Raw genomic sequence first — 19,120 nt, forward strand, 5'->3', positions numbered from 1 at the left:
AATCTGATCTTATCACCAAGCTTTGATTACCGACCCACAGAATCCCACCTACCAACCGCCTGTCTGGCATTTACACCTGCAGAATCCCTTAACCTTGCATCCCCTGTCCTCCCTGGCCCACTGACCTCTAGAATGTGTGGGATTCACCCCACCATTCCTGCACCTTCCCACTCGTACACTGACCCTGCCATGAAACCCAGCCTGTCTGATGCCCCCTGACCGTACTTCCCCCTGCACCTGCATCCCACCCATAGGCTCCCTAACCCCACTCAATGCCCCTAGACCGCATATACCCAACCCCCCACCTCCTTACCTGCTTGTCTTCGGTGCACACTCCTACACTTCCTGTCTACCACAGCGAACACTGGATATTGAAAGCAGACTATGCATTTGCTTATCCTGTGTTCGCTGTGCAGGCCAGTCGATGGCCTCTGGATTAATCTTCCCTATTCATCGAAGATCGACTTGCCGAATCCATCTTCACTGAGTATGAGTAGAACCTGAGATCAAGTCCTTGTCCAAAGTAGACTTCACCACTCAAATCCCAAATTCATGGATCTCCCAAAAACACACATAAAAATTGGAAAACTGCCGTAGACTATAAGACAATAGGACAAATTAATGCATAGACATAGAACAAATTAATCATTGGAATTAGGGAATGCAGAATTGGCTAAATCAGCCCTCTGGGTCCAGATTATCTAGGATGTGCACCAGTGCTAACAATTGAGCGCATGATTTCTTTCACCAGTTTGATGCTTGGGTAATACAGAATTTAGCAATTTTGTCCCAATCCGTTTCATTTAAAAAATCTGTTCACTACATTTCCTTTTATGTAACATAAGACATATAGTTAAACAACCTGCTGCTTTCTTGACCTAGTGAAAACATGTTCATGTAATACGGATTAGGGTAAAACCTGTTGTGCCATTCCCTTATATACAGGCAGCGAAGCTGGTGCACAATTAATTTGCTCTGTTTTATTGCTCAAGGGCAATGTTTACACTCCTCCCTGACTGACGTCCCATAGATCAAAGAACCCTGGTGAAACCTCTACGCTTGTACACAAGTACACAAAGCCTACTGGGCACCAGTCACTACTTGAGGGTATTAGTTACCCATTGCACCAGAAATAAACACTCATTCTCGACATCTCGCAAAGCCTGAACTGGCAAATTAAAATAGTTACTAGACCAATTCTTTTAGTTCAAGGCCCTGTAATGCCCCTCTCCCATGAACTAATAGCACAAAGTGCATAAACACATACTCTTCTGTGTATGTGTCCCAGTGCAGTGCTATTGTGCATGGTATTTGCACTGGGGCAAACATGCTTGGAAGACATGTCTGTTGGCATTGAGACATGTTTTGCCACAGATGGCCTTAATAATACACAAACGCCTTAAGAATACCCAAACTTATTGGGCGTCATGAGTGAGGAGTAACCTAGGCCTCTAGGCTCAGCAGGCTTTTTGAGGGGTGATGTCGTGGACCTGCTGCTTACATTTTAAAATAAAAAAAAACCTGCAATTACTGTGACCTGTAACACACCCTCCAACACGTCCCCTCGGTCTCCCATCCAACAAAAAGAAATGTGGGTGACTTACCAAATAAGCAAAACAGAACCGTGATAGCCGGAAGGTTTCAAATCATTCATAACTACTGGCACAGCTCTTGGCAGCACTCCAGGTCATCGCTTTTCAGCCTGCCAAGCCGCTACAGGAGTGGAAAGACTATATGCAAATTATTCTTGGTCCCACTCCAAAAGGGGAAGCCCAGCCCAAACTGCTAGGTCACATCCCTTCTGCACGAGACCACAAGCATCCCCAGACATGTTGAGGGCCTTATTGGGCCTCATCAGTGAGGAGTAACTGGGGTCTCTAGGCCCAGAAAGCTTTTCTAGGGGGGATGTCCTGGAGTTGCTGCTGCTGTTTACATTTCATAATCAAAAAACCTGTAATTACTGTGACCGGCAACCCATCCTTCCCCTCTATCTCCCATTTAACAAAAAAAAACTGTTAGTTACTTACCAAATAAGCAAAACAGAAAGGTGATGACTGGAAGGTTCCAAATCGTTCATAATCACCGGCACTGCTCTGAGCAACCTTCAAGACCATTGTTTTTCTGGTTGGACTTGTGTTGGTCAGTTGCTGTTTCTAGTCTGTGGCAAGACACTTGGACACTTGGAAGGCACTGGATGTCAGCGCTTTGGCATTTAGGCCTCTTCGAGATGCTCTGTCTGTTTATAGTTTAGCCCAAGTGATGTACAATAGTCTGGTTGTTTTGTTGGGCGTCTGCTTACATTTACAATAATTTTGTAATATGGGCTGTATATAATATATACACTGATATTAATGCTACATATGGTGATCCAGTCTTGTATGAAATGTATATCATATTACAGTGATAACATAACTATATTTTTCTTAGTGTACTGAGGAACAATGCTATGTGATGCTACTTCCTGTTTTGTCAAGGGGTGAAAGGTTAAGTGCATTCAATTCTTGTGATGTCACTTGGGGGTGGGGTCAAATGACAGGGTCGTGTGATGTCATTTCTGCTACCCCTTGGTGAAGTGACATCCCTGATGTGAGGAATGTGTGATCCCCAAATACATCGACACATCAGCAGTCTTCTCATAGCAAAATACATTACACGAAAAGGAAAATAAAGAAAAAGAATACAGTTGTGAAAATCCCTTTGTGACCTTTACCATTAAGTGTAGTACAAGTTCATAAAGAAGGCATTAATTTGGCCTATGTGATGACATAAACATATCTAATATTACCGCTGATGGAGCTGAAAATACGACCACATAGCAATTCAAATATTGCATACTAAAGTTAGCCGTGAAGAAACCCAAAACAACTCGGATACCTTCTGTTTTTTCAACTGTTTACAGTTTGAATTCCTACTTTCAATTTCTAAAATGGGGACTCTATGAGAACCTCTTCCATCGATTGTAATGTAATGCACGGTCAGGGCAGGCTGCAGCAATAGACAAAGGGCATTCATTTGTTGGCATGTATGTTACATGCCTAGACATTGGTTTGCTGATGTATATTATTGGGGAGGGGGTGCAACTGCTTTAAACAGTGAACTGGACACAAACATCGTCCTAGGTTCCTTAGGCGCACATCCCAATTGCACCAACACATCAATGCTGCGTTTATAATACACATACAATAAGACATGGATTTTTTGTGTCATTTTTCTGTTTTTATATGGACAGAGTCTTATTTAGTTAAACCAAAACACAAATAAAATCCAAATGTAGAATTGTGCTAGAGTCAACACGTGTTTTGAGGAGTGAGGAGAAATGCAGGGGAGGGAAGATGGGGAGCAAAGGAGTGGGCAAGTGCTGGTGGAGGGCCCGGGAGGGAAGTGCGAGGGGGAGCCAAGGAGGAGAGCCTCAGGCAAGTGCTAGTGCAGGCGCCTCCCAAGGGTGGGATGCAGCAGAGCTGCCAAGCAGGGGTTCGCAAGGGCAGGGCAGTGGGGTGGAGGGTGCTAGTATCGACTGGGAAGAATGGCCTCGAATCCTGTGAGATTCATGAGGATCAGGCCACCGGTCACAGCAGCAGTGGGGTGATTAGCAGGGCAGGGGAAGAGGAAAGGAGGTAGAGAACAGCAGAGTTTTGAGCAGTTTCCGGGACTTAAGGAGGTCAGGCTCAAGTCTGAGAGGGGCAGGGAGGCTGATCCAAAGGGAGGCACCAGTCAAGGAGAGAGAACTGCCCCCCACTCTCTGCTTAGCGAAGTGTTTAACAGTCAAAGAGTTGGAATTAGAGGAGTGTAGGGCTCTAGCAGGGGAGTATTTAGGGAGGGAAACCTGGGAGATAGCGTGGTTCCAGGCCCCAGAAGGCCTTGTGGTTGATGTAGAGGGTCTAGAATGTGATCCTTGCAGCCACCTGGAGGCCGTGGAGCTCTAGGGCTGGAGAGATACGGTCCCTGGCCTTGCGGCCTAGGATGAGTCTTGCAGACCTATTCTGGATGAGCTGGAGGGGAGTAGGGAGGAAAGAGGGAGATTGAGGAAGAGGCTGTTGCAGTACTCCAGCCTGGAGAGACCCAGAGCTCTGGAGACATTGAGCTTCTGGGGGAAGGTGAGGAAAGGAAGAATGCCTCTGAGGAGGCGGAGCTGTAAGTGGGACTTCTTAATAAGGTCCATTATGTGAAGGGTGAAGAAGAGGACATAGTTACTCAAGAAGGAAAAGTGGTGTATCTGCTGTGAGTCTTGGGGAGTGAGACTCTGGTCAGGAAATTATGATTTTTCCTTATCCAGCCTTACCATTACTTATGCAGATTGCTACATTCTTAAGTTAGCAGGTGAAGCCTCCTATCATGTTTTTTCATTGTAAGTCTGAGCAATTTTTCGAGCATTCTGGTCTATGAAGTGAGAGACTTACCTAACCCCACACTGCAGGGGCGCTTCCAAGTATAAAGTCACCTACTCACTTTGGGATCTTTAATAATAATAGTACAGAAAGGTAGGTCATTCTTTATTTGTAAAGCTCACCCACCCTAAAAAACTTGATTATCCCTGTTAAATAAAATCATGCCCGAGAACAGCTTGGCTGTGCAATGGTGATAGCATACCTTCAGCCCACTTGTTATTAAATGGATTTTGGGGTGCAAAAGCGTGATATTCTAAAGACATAAATCTAAAACCCTTAAAAGAAAAGATAGCATCATTGCACATTAAAACTAGTTTTGTTTGTTACAAGAAGACACATCCCATTCATCAGCCTTGTACATCCTGCGGACGACTTCTCCTCATTTATTCTGCTGCCCCGAATCTATTCAGACCAAACATGCACCAACAAAATTGATTTTAAGGAATAGTCTCAATAGATGTGACATGCGCCCAATTAGTGTCGACCCATCCCTGCAATTGAATTATTTATTGCATTCATCAGGACAAATGATATTGCTTCTCAGCTGGCCTACTACATCTGCTGCAGTATTCATGGGCTCTGTAATCTAAAATACAAAGCAAAAGCAATAATTTTATGAATTCATAAGTGCCTGTTCCAGAGGGGTCACAAATGTAACCCTGTCAATTAGTCTACTCACTAAAGTTGGTCATGTGTATTTTTCTTGGATCTTCTATTCAGCTCTTCTCATGGTTCGTGCAGGCTATTGTCTGCAATTAGTAACCTGTATTTCCTATGGATTACCTATCTTTTGAAAGTGTATGGCTACTATTTTCCACACTCTTTTAAAAGCCTTTGTTTCCAGACTAGCGGCCTAATGGTGTTTTTTCTAGTGTTCGATAATATTATCAAAGAATGTCCTCTAGGTGCCGTACTTTGGAAATCACCATTGAGTTCCCTAACGTGGAAATCAAGGCACCTAAAAGAGAATAACATGCATGTGCACAACTACCCCGAAACATGGGCATACTGTACATAGCTGCCTCAGAATTGCATATATGAGCACCATTTTATAACCAGCGATGGAAAAATTCTACTGAGAGTTATGTACAATTACAATTGGACTCATCTTCGTTCTCGAGTCATCCCGGCAATCCGTCGACACAGAGTACAGAGTAGTCCGCTTGGGAAACTCTCCCAAACAGGCACAGCCATCTTGGTGTCGCACAAACACTACAACGTCAGACCGTGCTGACGTTTGTCCATCAAACTTGGGCACTATATTCGAATTATATAGTCTAATTAGTTTATAATCAAATATTTACACGCTTGTAATTTCTCACGCATGAGCATTCAGGGCCAAGTTCTAGAACAAAACATATAGAGGATTGGCTAAATTTATTCTGATTAATGCACATACTACATCTTCTGTATGCAAAATGAAAAGCATAGTTTTGTTGCATTCACTCTTCAGGCTCAAACTGTACTATAGGGCAATAGGGCAATGCCCGAACCCAAAACACAACATGCCAATGTGGGCCAGTTGTTTTGGTCAAAGTGGGCCACTTTTTTGGCCAATGTGGGCCAGCTTGATGAGTTACTTCACTATGCGGCTGTGGTTTTGACCATTGTTGCTGAATAAATATTCTTTCAATTGCACAGTTTGCATTACAGTTTATTCAAAAACTCCCACTTGGGTACTATTCATACAGTCTGTCAAAAAAGGAATGAATTGCCATTTGCAAATCTGGGCCAATTGTATGCCCCAGTCCGAGCCTGGCACTCGTACAAATTAAACTGTAATTGCCAAAAATGTATTCCCTGCAATCTGATTTAACAGTTTATATATAGGACAGCAACCTGAACCAGTATTGCTCATCTTCAATTGTTCATTGCTAAGTGATGCTGTTGGATGGCCTCACTTAAACCCTCTTTGTCTAAATTTAGTCTGAGGATCTTTCTTTGTTCACAACTTAATAACATTTGGGACCAATTACCGCCTCTTGCTGGAAGTGTGACCTTTTCTAATATTGGCCATGTGAAGTGTTTCTCTGAGTGACCCATTTTGATCAAATGTGGCACCAATGGCGCATGTTTTTTTGTTTGTATAGAAGATTTATTTTCCAACTTTCTCTTCTTGACCATCCTATTGTTCATTTCCACCTAACATTTATTGCGTAAATATGTGATCAGATTTTCTACATGGCTAGTATTAACATCTGTAAAATATATTTCAGTCGTAAGTGTTTCCAGGCCAATGTCAATTATAATGGTTATCTTGTTTGTGGAAAGACTGAACATTGTGCTTGACCAGTGGGTCTGGGTAAATCATAAAGTGTAGAGGGCATTGGGGCCCTGTCCGTTTTTCCAGTCGAATGTATAAGAACATCTCAAAGATTTTCCTTTGACAGAAGACACATTTTGGACAAGGTAATATATGTTCCCCTTGATTACAAATTAGCCCAAATCTGCAGATTTGTTGTTGATCTTGTTTGCGGAGAGTGAATAGAACAGCACTGCTGTAATTGTTTCAGCAAAATTGTTCTCCTTTGGTGTTGAATTAGGGTGACGTCTTGTGAAATATTATGAGTTTGTGTAATTGACCTCTTCAATAATCTGCATGGATAGCCCCTTGCCAGAAGTCTTGTCATACGATCCTTAGCCTGGTGATCATGCTCTTGTACAGATGAACAATTCCAGCTTTATCTAAGGAAATGCCCAACATTGAAAAATCTCCCATAAAGTTCTCAGGCGATAACTTCCATATATGAGCTGGGAGTTCTGATCTGTCTTTTTTTTATCTATAGTTGCAAGGACACCATTTTCAGCCTTCACCTCAAGATCCGAATAATTTATCATATTAATGTCACTCGTATATGTGAATCTTAATGAGTCGTTCTGGTTGTTCAGCCAAGCCATAAAAGTTTAGACTCTGCACATCCCAATTCCAGATGAGCAAAAAGCCATTTATGTAATGAGCCCAGAGGGCTTTTTTATTCCAAATCGAGTGAGTGTCTGGGTATATATGCTGAGTCTCAAAATCTTTTACATACAAATTGGCCAAACTGGCAGCAAATGTAGCTCCCATGGCTATGCCTGACAAGTGTGCATGCAACTGACCTTGATACATAAACACATTTTTTGTTAGGGCTATTTCTGCCAGGTAGAGAATAAAGTGAGAGATGGGCTTGCTTGTAAAGCCCATGTCCACAATGCAGAGGGATTTTAATTTAATCCCGAAGTCCACCAGGATTCAATTCAGTTCACAAAAATCGGTTCAGTGTGTGCTTTAATCACTTTATTCTGTACTCATTGCAGTCTGTTGATGAGGCCAGTGTAGATTACACTGCAGAAGTCCAGACGTGCCATGAGTAGGGATGCTTCAGTGCTAATAGGTCATTCACTTTTCGGAATGGCAGGATGTTCTGCAGCATGATTATCTTCAAGTTGTAGAGGCGGTCCCAGATAAAACCTGCACTCCAGTCACCCATTTTGAAGTACCAGGAACGTTCTCACCAAAATGTTTGACGTATGATGAGCATATAAATCAGCAGAGAGCCGCAGTAGGGCTCTGCCCAGTACCTATCAGAAGAGCAACACCTATTGAAGTACCGATACCAAGAAAATGGACAGTGAGGTATCCATTAAGGAAACCTTACCAGTTAACGAGACAAAATGAAGATTGCCTAAGTACAGTCCCGCAAGAAACCAAAAAGGTCTTAATGGAAGACGAATAGTGACGTCACGAGGACCTGGACTGAAGTACAAGCAGAAGAAATGACAACCCAAGAATGACACCCAGAGACGAAACGCCATGAATAAGGATGTCGTGAACCTAAAAGGGGAGAGTGATGTTGAAATACAAAGAAGCTTAAGCTGTAAACAGGATGAAGATATTCAACCAGCTAACAGTTGTACATATGCTAGGAACCGCAAGGAAGCTAAGAAAACGATGCGGCTTGCAATGCTAAGTAGAAGAATAGTGGGGCAAGCGCCATTATACGTAATCTACCTCAAAACGAAGCACAGTATTATAGTATTATAAGTATAATTCCACTTTGCAACAAAGCAGAATCAACCCAGGTTACTAAAGGCCGAATGAGCAGAGATTCATATTCTAACAAAATGAGAAGAGACGGCTGAATCGAAACTCGGCAGATGCAACTCGTGTCAAGAGAGCCAAGGTCATACCAATAGAAGGAGCAAACAGTAGCTACATATAATTGAAACTTAAGAACAGAATATCCTGTCTCTGAGAAGTCAAGATAAGGAGGCTTAGGCTGGTGGCAAGCCGAATAAGAATTAAATGGACAAATTGAGAGAAACTAGGCAAATTCATGGTGTCTGCATCACATGACCATCCGAGTGAGGAGAAACACGAGTGCACACCTACACTTGGCATCCGCCCAGGTAGATTTATCGGAACTTTCCCAGGCAGAAGATGCAGTTTCGAGGTTAACCACAGTAACGTAATTGACACATAGTTGTTGAAGTGATGATTGATTGTAACCTTAATTTGAGAAAGAATGCAACATGCTCAGCTAAATTCGGTATGAACCAGTCTTCAGCGAGCGTTGCTGCTTGGTTCTCTTTTGTCATATGCGCCAGATAATGTAACTACTCCAGCGCTATCTTTAATAGGGCTACAGGCTTTACTGGTTTACCAGTGCTGTCTTGTCACCACAAGCTGTCAGAGGGGTTTAAAGAACACCCTCGACGTTTCCAAAGGTTCTTTTCTTCCTGTGGTGCCTCCCCTTGGAGTTCCATTAGCTGTGTTTGTCCCAAACTACTGTAACCTTCAGGTGTAGTTCGTGTAAACATCATTTGCTCGTTGGCATGGATAACTTCCACTTCCATGATTGTTTCACTTTTGGATGCCATACGCTTGTCTTCTGTGTCTGCTGCTTGATTTCCACGTGAGATCAAATCTGTCCCCTTTTTTGTGGGCGGTACTAAGCCTGCGTGCACTGTTGACATCACATAGGCGGAGTCACTGTACACCGTTACTTCCTGGTCTGCGTGATTCTTAATGGCGAGTATCAACGCCAATAATTCTGCAGCCTGTGCTGAATAATGAGATGGTATTCGTGCACTAATAAGTACTCGAAATGTAATTCATCACAGCCAGTATATCTTTGCCCGTCATTTTGATCGATTCTTGAAGACACGTCAATGAAGACGATCTCTCCTTCTGCCAAGCCTTTTTCTTTCACCCTGGGGATTTCATCATAGATGTAGTACCTATATTAAAATTACCTTTTCCTAACCAATAGAATTGTATGTTAACTTTTCAGTGTTACACGTCAATTATGACGAGTTTTCAGTATACATTCTATGATTTGTATGAAATTCATTGGAGTTGAAGTGAGAAGGACGATCGCATCACTGCTGATTTCCATGACTCCCCGTTTTTTTGTACTTGTCATTAAACGGACTCCCTTTGCCAAACCATTGAGTTGTCCTTGTTGATTATTGGTGTTGGAGTAATAAATCTGCACCCCATCCATCTCAAGGGTGCAGCTATCTCATCTTAAAGTACTTTTGGAGCAAACCTCAGCTCTATGGGCCGGCCGGGGGTCTCCGGAGTACAAAGTTGCTGGCTTGCACCTTTGAGTTTATTTGGGGGGAGAAGGATAGATCTCACACTTTTCTTTGTATCGTGGTTGGGGTTGATCTCAGATTTGTACAACATTTAAAATAGTATTGTGTAGTTGCCCTTGCTGTCCTCAAGATCACTTATTTTGCTCTGCTGAAGCAAAAGTAGTTTCCCTTCATCCATTTGTACACTTTCACAAAGTCACTTTAGTTGTGCCAGAAGGTGGTGGCTGGGGTCATGTGGTAAATGAGGCATAATTTAGAGCTCCCCCAATCCTCCCTCTGCTGGCAAAGTAGCTAAAAAACACATATGCGCCATACAACTATCTTGCAAACTCTATTGCTGGGTTTAGAAAACCATACACCCACACAGGCAGCTGAAGAAAACAGAAAAAACCCACTATTTAGACTGTAAATCAACCTGTGAAACAGGAGTCTCTGTGCTTCGCATGTTAGAGAGACAAATCCCAAAGAAGGGTGAAAAAGAGGAGAAGGAGGAGCTGGAAAAATAGGAGGAGCTGACCATGTCTGTGGGAATTGGACTATCATGGTCCCCTGTGAGCAAGGCCTTTGAGCTGGAGGGGATAGCTGCCAAGGAACTGCAGTGAGACCAGGCCAGGTTAGACCCTTAGGTAAGGACAGGAGCCCTGTGCAAGACCTAGGCACAGAAACAGGAAGGGGCAGGGACAGAGACTCACAGAAAAGGTGATAAAGTGAGTCAGTGGCACTATATCCCATTTCTGGTTGCTGAAGCAAGTAACTGTGACTGAGCAACCTTGAGATCATAGACCTAGCACCCTGGTTGGGGAAAACCTACACAAGTTGTCTCACATGGGGAAGCCCATCTGCAGAGACCTTTGGTGCAAAAGGGAGAACTACCACCTGCCCACTGCAGAGGCCATCTCATCCCTGGTGACCTGTAAGGATACAACCATAGCTGAAGGCCATCTCTCCATCCCAGGAGGAGAACCGGACAAGGCACAAGGAATGACCAGTGTCCAGGAGGACCGGACCCCATCAATAAAAAGAAGTGCCCACTGAGATCCCCAAGACTGTGAGTGACATTGTCGGACATTGACCTGAGGAAGAACCTCACACTTCCCTCATCCTTATTAAAAACATTAACTTCACTTACAGAGTTTATGTGCTTTGTGGACTCCTTAGTGACAACAACAAAGAATGTGCAGCAGTAGCTTGATTGCCAATTGCCAGTTTCCTTTTCTAAAGTGAGGTCATCAGCGTACATCTAGATTTGCAAGATGCGCTGTTTGCGCACTTGTACCAGTGTGTGCAAGACACTCTTAAAAAGGAGGTCGGAGTTATGATGCTGCAATAGGATACTCTTATCCTGAAAAATGCTGGTCCCAATTCTGATTTGATGGATATGGCTTTCGAGAAATGAGTGGATCCCCCACAGCAGAGTTTCAGCTTAATGCCATGGTTTTAGCATGTTGTAGACTGCAAAGAGGGCAATGTGTGTTATACAGCCATTGTGACTATTTTATCCCCAATTTACAAAAGTATCTCCATGCCAAATTTTCCCACCCCGAATTCCTGTGTGCCAACAAGAAGGGTAAGAGTTAGGAAAATATTTAATCACAGATATAACAATGGAGTTACAAGTGAGAGTTGAAAGCAAAGAAGAATAAAAGGGAAATTAAAGGGAGAAAAAAGAACCTCATTGAGGGAAGGAATAAGTCTAGGCTGCTTGTAAATTTAGAAGCAACGGAAGATGAAATATGGGAGCACTCCCTCCCCCATGCTGCCATCAAAATAGGAGGGAGCGTTGTGACCGTAAGGAAAGAAAATGTCAAAACGTTTTTAATAAATTTGGGAATGATTTTGCATAGTGACCTACAACACCCGCAAACTGTATCAGTACTGCGTGGTGGCCTTTATCTTAAGATGAGGAGATACTCGATCATGTTCAATAACAAAGCTTCTGTCCGTCTCGCGGGTCTTACTAATGAAAGGTACTCATGGAGCAGGCTGTGGTGTTTCTTGTACTCCAGAAGTTGCCTGGTTACTTGCTTTCACCTATTTTAGGATTTTGTAAATTTAATTGAGAATTGCTTTCAGTTTACACATCCATCCCTTTACGAAAAGCAGCCAGATGGCTACCTGCCCAGGTATTGCAATACAAACACAGTCCACCCTAACAGTAAAATGTTATTTTCATATTCAATAATAGAATTTGCAAGAAATAGTCCAGCAGAAGAAAAGGAACATTTAGCGCCAGATTCACAGAACATTTTCCTATGGGATTACACCATTATAAAACGCTTCTGTGAATCAGGCCTTAATATCATTAAAGCTACAATAATTATAGAGACTATTGACATTCGAAATTATTTCTGAATTTGATAAGAACAATTACTCTTGAATACATTGCTTTACGCTGCGGTTTGAAGGTTCCATAACAGGGTTAAGCATTCTGTGTCAGAGCTTAGCCTTGGGGGTTTGTTGTGTAGGATCCTGCAGAATCCTGTAGAACGTCAGAGATTTAATGAACTGAAATACGTGCACGCCTAACCCAGTGATTTGCGATATAGCTGTCATGTACCCTTGCTGGCAGTACTAATTTCTGGTTGTTAGATACTCATTTATTTTCATGGGGACGCAAATAGAATTGATGCAATCACACGTGTAATGATATAATAGAAACGATGCAATACAATAGGATTGCTAAGCCTGTCTCCGTATTGCTGTTGCGTAGTAACCCCCGTGTTGAAACAAAGCTGCTGCTCCAAGCAACACTATTCGTGTAATTGTTTTTATGATACACGTCAGCTATTATTACAGAGTGCTATGCCTAGCCATCAATCATGCCCTTTAGGAAATGTCAATGTTGGAATTACATTTCTAATCCCAGCATTTAGAGGCTCTTGATATGGATAAGCAACATGGCATGATACTAAATCTACAAGCGATAGTCCTGATGAAGAATACCTTCACCCAATTCCAGTATCCCTCACATAGGGGCAATAAATACCGGGGCCCCTGTGCCTGAGCCAGTTCTAGCTAGACTCGCCCACCCACTGATTCGCTCAATCCAATCAGGTTTTCAGGATATCCACAATCAATATATGAGAAAAATGCGCATATTATCAATTTCATTGGTGATATAGCTGAAACATTAGTAATTAAAGTGTGGGTAAACGCAAAAGATCCTGTACTTAAAAAAATATATATATCTTTACATCGATGAACACAATACTGTGAAGGAATACAGACGGCACCACATCAAATTAAGAGAAAGCTAGCACAGACCAGAACCTATATGACAATTGTGTATGTGATGTGATGTATTTTTCATTTATTTACATAGTCCTTAGAACAGAAACATTTTACAGAGAGCACAGTGGAGAAATCCTGTTACAAGGTGCCTTACAATAGTGGGGCGCTGTGATCTGACTGTAACATAAGCCATATGGTAAGGGGGGAGAACGACAACACCTTATCAATGCAGCTGTACATTATTATCAATGGGCAGTGGCAGGGCTGTTGCTAGGTCTGATAAAGATCCAGGGCTAAGCTAATGTCAGGATTGTCAGGACTCGGTCAGCGACTAGCAACGCCTCTGGACAGCAGCAATAAGAGTACACGAAGAAACATACCATAGTGTGAGGTCATGTAAAGTTCGGGATATGGCACTTAAAATACAGCTGTAGGCAGTGGCTATGAGCGGGCACAGGCAATAAGAAGTGTGCAGATATACACAATGGTGGGCATGCCATTACAAAAGAGGGAGGCTAGGTAGTCACTCTGAATCCCAGAAGCTCCATTGGGGAATATGAGATGCCTTTATAGGGACATCTTGAGCCCTTGGAAATTTGTAGAGTTTATTTTTTACGTCGAGTGGAAGCAAGTTCTATTGGTGTGGGTCCAGAGCGGAGAAGGGATAAAAGTGGGAAGCAGTGAAGGAAAAGTCGGGCACAAAGGTCGAGAGCATAGTAGGGAAGGGGTTTAGCAGGATGCAGAGTTGGAAAGAAATAGGGAGGGGAGCAGCCCATGGATGGAGTCGAACACCAAATTAAGGAATGTATGGAATGATCAGTGTTGCATGGCGAGCCAACGGGTGCTGAGATGATGGGCAGAGCTGGCAGAAGGTGGGAGAGGTTGCTAGTGGCCACGGTAAGTACTTAGTTCAAGGAGAAAAGGGAGTAGAAGGAAAGGCCCGCAAGGAGACTGGAGGAGTTATCCAGTCTACCAGAACCTCCTCTCCAATCTGGTCCTCAGCAGGTGGTGAGGAGTTTATATGTTGAGTAGTTTGAGCCTGGCTGTTGTAGCCATGGTGCCTATAAACTGCTGGCATTTCAGATTGCCCTCATGGAGGACAACCTGGAGATAACCCATGGGGGCAAAGACATAAGAGCGGGATGGAGGGGCGGGACGTTGGCAGCAGGAAGAATGTTAACATTAGTTTTACGAGAATTAAGCCTTAGCGAGTACAGTGCCATCCTGTGAGGAATGACAGACAGACAGTTGGAGATGACAGCAGATTCTTCAGGTGGGAACGAGTAGGAGGAGAAGATGATTTGGGTATCACTCACAAAATGTTGGTAGGGCAAACTGAAGGAGGATATACACTTGCCAAGATGGGAGGTGTAACGCATGAAGAGAGTGGTAGCAAGAAGTGAGTCTTGGGGGGCTCCCACTGTGAGAGGTGTTTGAGAAGGTGTCACCAATCCAGGAGATGGAGAAGATTCAGTTAGCACGGAAAGAGGCAGTGTATATGAGTGTAGTGCCCTTGAAACAAGGCGGGAGTGATGGTCCTGAGCAGCCAATTGATTGGAGAGAACTTGGAGGATAAAGAAGGAGGAGAATTTGTGTCTGCAGCAGAAGCATTACTGGGGGATTACCTTGTTTTTTGAACTCCTGGTGGGATGTTATCTGGTTAAACATCGCACATTGGAGGAATTTTGAGTACTGTGGCAGGAGAACCACAGGCTGATAGTTGGATAGGGTTGGATAGTGGGTTAGAGGATTTGTTTAGGATGGATAGGAAGGTTGCTAACTTGATGGAGGCAGGGAAGGTCATTGTCGCCAGTGAAAGGTTCAAGAGTGGGGATAAGGAATAGGAAGTGAGGGAGGCTATGTAGGAGAATGTGTATGCAGAGCAGGTGAAGTGTGAGTGACTTTGAGCAGGGGTGTTGCCTCCTGGGGATTAGGAGTATGGAAGTAGGTGATGAAAGCAGCCATGTGGTGTTGAAGATATGGAGGTAACCAAGACATAGGAGAGTGGAGTATCTCGATCCATTGTGATTTTGGAAAAGAAGAGGCCAAACCCTAACACAATGGGCCTCATTACGAGGTAGGAGATAGCCATGGTGCTATTAGCACCATGGCTACCCCCTTACCGCATTCCTGGTCCGGGTTCTTGAAATAGGGACTTACCAGGTCATTCTTACCAGGCCAACCTTGGAGGACCCGGTAAGTCCCCATTCTGAGAACCATTCCCCATTCCCATTCGAGCTCCCATAGGTCTCAATGGGAATGGGGATGGAGCTAATAAGGGGCCCGCTAATAGCGGGCCCGTTATTAGCTCCCTGGTCCCTTAGCGGCTCCCACTAAGGGCGCCTGGTAAAACCAGGTGCCCATAGCGGGACCCACTAAGGGACCTCGGAATACGGAGGTAAGGGGTTACCGGCACCGGCAGCCCTAACGGTGCCAGTAACCCCTTACCTCCAACCTTGCAATGAGGCCCAATGTCATTACTGTGGTATTTGACTACTCCCGCATATTGATTACATATGGATCCAGTGAACTCAGATCCCCACTTTGGAACCAGAAGATGTGAGCTCTAATCCTTGAATTCCCGCTCCTGTAAACATGTGTGATCTTGGACACATCACTTTATATCCGAGTGCCTCAGTTCTGCAAATTCCGCAATACTATGAAGTGCCTCATTAAGATTTATTAAAAATACCAGTTGTTTTACTGATGCCACCATACAAATGTTTAATATACCACCCAAGTATGAGCAGGGGTTATTTACTGCATGGGAAACTACTGCGTGGGTTAAATGTGGGTTATTTACCACATGCAGGAATTGCTGTGGGCTGCTGTAATGAAAGGAAACAACCAGACGCTTCCACACCCGTGTGAATATCTTATTATTCGATTGCAATACCTGGCGAGGTTGTGTTTACCTGGGCTTTTGATGTCAAAAGCAAGACATGTTGCAAGTACCTAGGATTTTGTCATGGCACTATCTGGTATATGGTAGCATTATCTGCCATACAGTCTGTGCACCACAGGATATCATCATTCATATTTGCAGCAAATAAAGATGGTGCCATATCGATGATAGCTATATAATAAAAAGTGTATTAAACAACAACACAGAAAACTACATTAATAGCCCTACAACTGAAGTGTCATGTTTTTAAAGAACATTGCCAATAGCAGCAATGAATATATAGAGTAACAACGACACAAACAAAATACGGAAAAATCAATATTTGGCAATGCTGGTTATCTATCCACTACATAAACTTAAAAAATATATTGCAAATCCACCATGCCGACCAATCTCACAGCCAGTAATACCACTGATGTGTGTGTGTGTGTATATATATATATCTTGAGGTCCTTGTACCTAGGTACAAGAAAGGTGGAGTGCACTCCAGGAAGCTGTTTGAAGCCAGTGATTTTAGCCAAACATAGAGGCAGGGAACCAAGGATTTTCAGGCAAAAAATAATTCTTTAATTGATGTAATGTCCAGAACAGGAAAGATAGCTTGATAACAACGACGCGATTTGCGGCTAACACACCGCTTGTTCACGTTGAGGGTGTAAACACTAAGGAAGGACTTTTAAACTAACATCATCTCTATGGTTGTCGTATAGAGAGTCTCATGTACATCCAGACAATCTATGATAAAAATCTGCCATGTTTGAATGGTGTATTCAGCGCAATTAGTCACAGTAAGTAAATAAAAAAATATATTTACAAAGAAGCGTAAAAGTAAATAGACATTATTACTTATTGCCGTTTTTCAACAATGTGCAGAAATCGCTTTCTGGCATATATCCATGGCAAATATTACCGCTAACAAATAATTTTTCACAAGTTGTGTGCAATCACATTAACAGCTTACTAGTGTAAAAAGCTTGAAAGCAAATCTCATTACATGCAATTTGGCTGAATTTTCCTTTCACGTGACTAGAGGTAGTTAGTTCATGAACATTGCATTACTGTGCTCCTTTCAGTGAGCTGAATACTTAACTCTGTCGGATGCACAGTTCACCTCAGCAACGTGCTGTGACTTACTGTGAGGGCTGGTTCTTACACTTTAGGCATATAATATATATTAGTCATCGGGGCTAATACTAACAAAGTAATACAGTGTTCAGAATAAGGTGCATAGTGCTCATGGCAGGAATAAGTTTTAATTCATATATCCAGAAATTGCCTCCTAAAGTGCAAATGCTTATTTTTGCTAGCTGTGCAAACTTGTGATGTACAACATAGCGCTGACAAAGTGCAATGTGCAATTAGCAGCCTGAGAATACAACATACTGTTGATAAGTGCAATGTGCAGTTAGCAGCCTAGAGGTAGTGTTCCTTATATGGGAATACATAAAGTGCTTAGTGCTTGGAATTTCTATACTTTAGATATTCATATTAGTCACTGCCTACTATATAAAATGTAATTGCTAAGCATAGATAAAAAACATTAAAACGTCATCATAAAACCTTAATTATAAAAACCCCTAAATAGTATTGCCCACCATAAGTTTTAGTCTAAAGGGACGGAAAATGAGACTGAAAGGATAATGTACATGCAACTGTTAGTTTTCCTGTGTTCATAAATATTTCAACAAAAATATTGCTCACCCTATAAAAAGAGAAAGGTATAAAATAGAATCAGCAAAAAGAAAGAGACAAGTCTAAAATTCATTCAATTCCCTTACTAAGAGTACAATATTGAATTGATAGACCTTCTGTCCTAAATGCTGGTGAAGGTGAAAAACATGTACCTGTGACGACTTCATATAAACTCCAATTTGCAACAAAACATTTACATGTGGATTAGATCAAGGCAGGCTGTACAATTATAATGATAAGATAGCTATCTTAAGAGTTCATGCTAGAAGAGAATCAGGATCCCCCGAATAGAAAAATGTTGGAGTCCTGAGTCTTCTTTAAAATCCATGCATTTAATTTTCTGGTTTAATCTTAAAATTCTTAGGTGCCTAGGAAGGTATATAATTCTTCGTCTATATATATATATATATATATTACACGGCCTGTGGCAGCGGCCATGTTGTAGTTATGGTTAAGTTGCTAAACCCATAGGAAGAGCATTTATTGGGCGGCTTATAACTTTGCTCCCTCTGGATGAATCCTCACCAAACTTTGCAGTGTATAGTCTGCTCTGAATTCCTTTGCAAAGTTTGGTGGAGTTTCGTCAAGGGGCAAAGTTATAGGGGGGTCCCAAAATTTCTTTTTTTTCCATAGTCTGAATGGAGAAAAACTTTGCTCATGCCTACAGCCCAAACTGCTAGATGGATTTTCACAAAGTTTGCAGCAGTAGCTGCGGCTTGGTCCTGAAAGCATGCTTTTGTAAATTTGGTGGAAATCCGTCCAGTAGTTTTTTTTAAAAAAGACCAAAAAGTAGGTACAAAAAAATAAGTGATATCTGGGTCCAGTCCGCTGACTCACTTCCCTGTTCGGTCTACAGATAGGATTCCGATTGGCTTAGAAGGCAACGTGAAGTCCGCGCACATCGGACGCGCCCACTGATTGGATGGTGAAAAGCGTGAAGTACGCCAGATTTTTGGAAAAGTGCGCCGTCTTGGATTTGCGGTCAGTGGCCAGTGTGCACGGACATCGCGGTAAAAACATACAAAAAAACTCAACGTTGCACTTGTCAAACTTATCAAATAATCTCTGGGGAGATGAGGGGTGATGAGGATGGGATGGGATATGGCTGCAAAAAGCAAAAATACATGGTTTTTTGCCGAAAAAGTACACAAACAGTCCGGATGTTCGCGAACAGTCCTGTGAAGTTCGCGGACCCCTCTGCATTACAGGGTTGGTGAAAAGCAGTTCTTGGATGTCTTAGAACTTTGACACCACTTAATGAAACTGCTTGCAATTTTGCAATTATATTCATGACCTGATTCCGAATGAGTTTGCAAGGTTTGGTGGG

The 19,120-nt window shown here is 42.7% G+C and overlaps 1 protein-coding gene across 1 annotated transcript in view; it reads left to right on the forward strand.

Moving 5' to 3' along the window:
• Positions 1-19,120, forward strand: part of BAALC (BAALC binder of MAP3K1 and KLF4) — a 277,489-nt gene that overhangs the window by 51,256 nt on the left and 207,113 nt on the right. The gene's annotated exons all lie outside the window — the stretch shown is intronic.

Source organism: Ambystoma mexicanum, chromosome 5q (assembly GCF_040938575.1).
Source record: "Ambystoma mexicanum isolate Mex_15411 chromosome 5q, UKY_AmexF1_1, whole genome shotgun sequence".
NCBI lineage: Eukaryota > Metazoa > Chordata > Amphibia > Caudata > Ambystomatidae > Ambystoma > Ambystoma mexicanum.